The sequence below is a fragment of the Salmo salar genome, chromosome 19 (genome assembly GCF_965601325.2).
Source record: "Salmo salar chromosome 19, fSalSal1, whole genome shotgun sequence".
Taxonomy (NCBI): domain Eukaryota; kingdom Metazoa; phylum Chordata; class Actinopteri; order Salmoniformes; family Salmonidae; genus Salmo; species Salmo salar.
This window is the reverse complement of record NC_138309.1, coordinates 41752266-41755000: the sequence shown is the minus strand read 5'-3', so window position 1 is coordinate 41755000 and position 2735 is coordinate 41752266.

Below are 2735 nucleotides of genomic sequence, written 5' to 3'. Positions count from 1 at the left end.
AAGTATTGGAGTCAACATGGACCAGCATCCCTGTGGAATGCTTTCGACACCTTGTAGAGTCCATGCCCCAACGAATTGAGGCTGTTCTGAGGGCAAAATGGGGTTCAACTCAATTTCATAATGTTTGGAATACTCAGTGTATACAATGCATTACAAAGTATTTTTCCTCATCAATCTACACACAATACCCCATAATGACAAAGCAAAAACAGGTTTTTAGACATTTTTTACAAATATAAAAAAAAACTAAAAACACAAAATACGTTATTTACATAAATATTCAGACCCTTTGCTATGAGACTGGACATTGAGCTCAGGTGCATCCTGGTTCCATTGATCATCCTTGAGATGTTTCTACAACCTGTGGTAATTGATTGGACATGATTTGGAAAGGTACACACCTGTCAGAGCAATAACCAAGCTATGAAGTAGAAGGAATTGTCTTTAGAGCTCCGAGGTAGGATTATGTTGAGGCACAGATCTTTTGAAGGGTACCACAAAATGTTTGCAGCAAAGAAAGTCCCAAAGAACACAGTGGGCTCCATCATTCTTAAATGTGGTTTGGAACCACCAAGACTCTTCTTAGGGCAGCCCGCCCTCCCAAACTGATCAATCAGGGGAGAAGGGCCTTGGTCAGTGAGGTGACCAAGACCCAATGGTCATTCTGACAGAGCTCCAGAGGTCCTCTGTGGAGATGGGAGAACTTTCCAGAAGGACAACCATCTCTGCAGCACTCCTCCAATCAGGCCTTTATGGAAGAGTGGCCACTCCTCAGTAAAAGGCACATGACAGCCCACTTGAAGTTTGCCAAAAGGCACCTAAAGGACACTCAGACCAGGAGAAACAAGATTCTCTGGTCTGATGAAACCAAGATTAAACTGTTTGTCCTGAATGCCAAGCATCACATCTGGAGGAAACCTGACACCATCCCTATAGTGAAGCATGGTGGTGGCAGCATCATGCTTTGGGGATGTTTTTCAGCAGCAGGTACTGGGAGACTAGTCAGGATTGACGGAAAGATGAACGGAGCAAAGTACAGAGAGATCCTTGAGGAAAACCTGCTCCAGAGCACTCGGGACCTCAGACTGGGATGAAGGTTCACCTTCCAATAGGACAACTACCATCAGCACACAGCCAAAACAACGCAGGAGTGGCTTCGGGACAAGTCTCTGAATGTCCTCAAACGATGAGTATGGCCCCCTTTCTCCCTCTCTCCCTCTCCCTCTCCCTCTCCCCCTCTCTCTCCCTTTCTCTCTCTCTCCCTCTCCCCCTTTCTCCCTCTCTTTCTCTCTCTCTCCCTCTCCCCCTTTCTCCCTCTCTCTCCCTTTCTCTCTCTCTCTCTCTCTCTCTCTCTCTCTCTCCCTTTCTCTCTCTCTCTCCCTTTCTCTCTCTCTCTCCTTTCTCTCTCTCTCCCTTTCTCTCTCTCTCCCTTTCTCTCTCCCTTTCTCTCCCTTTCTCTCTCTCTTTCTCTCCCTTTCTCTCTCTTTCTCTCTCTCTCTCAGCTGAGAAAATATTTTTATGATCCTACTTATCTCTTCCTATATGTATTTTGTGACATATTCCCCCTGACCTATCCTTGAACCCAACCCTATGGTGTTCTCCATCTCCGGACCAGTGGTTATCCCATGTCAATCATCTTCTCATAGTCTATCATTATGGGGGATGCAACCCCCACGCTCAGACAAACAGACACCAGGTCTTGAGTCAAGGTAAACTGCCAATCCAGCATACAACATCAAATGAGAATCAAAAAGACAAGATAATTTGTTAAAAAAATCATATTTAAAAAAATATTTATGTTACATTAAATTACCAAAAACAATATCCGTTTTTTCCCGCCTCAATCCAATTCCAGTATCTCCCACCTCCAATACTTCCTGTATTGCACACCCTATGGGCACTTGTGAAGAAAAGTGGTCCACTACTTGTGTTTCGGGTGCCATTTGAGACACACTGTACCCGAGTCATTAGAGCATTAAACAATAAACATCCACAAACCCCCCGAAAGGCAATTACCATGACAACAGAAGGATTTGATCCACAGTAATTAGTCTGGTTGAGAAAGAGAGATAGAAGGGAATTATGCCTGTGTGTGTGTGTGTGTGTGTGTGTGTGTGTGTGTGTGTGTGTGTGTGTGTGTGTGTGTGTGTGTGTGTGTACTGAGCAGTGTAACAAAGAGAACACACACACTGTAAGCTAGTGTATGAGGCAGGTTTGTGTATGAAGCCCCTCATTAATCAGAATCACACAGTGAAACCAATGAGTCCAACAGCACATTCATCCCTCACTGTAGGGCTAATGCTGCAGTGTGTGTGTGTGTGTGTGTGTGTTTGTCTTGCTCAGTGCTGCTTCATCCTTCACTATAATACCATAGTAATTTGTCTCCTTCATCCCTCACCATAATACCATACAGTGTAAATGGTCTCCTTCATCCCTCACCATAATACCATACAGTGTAATTTGTCTCCTTCATCCCTCACCATAATACCATACAGTGTAATTTGTCTCCTTCATCCCTCACCATAATACCATACAGTGTAATTTGTCTCCTTCATCCCTCACCATAATACCATACAGTGTAATTTGTCTCCTTCATCCCTCACCATAATACCATACAGTGTAATTTGTCTCCTTCATCACCAGGCAAGGAACAATATAGAAGAGAAGGGAAACACTGCAGCTCACAGTGTCTGCACCCTAAATGGCTCCCTATTCCTTGTATTATGCCCTACGTT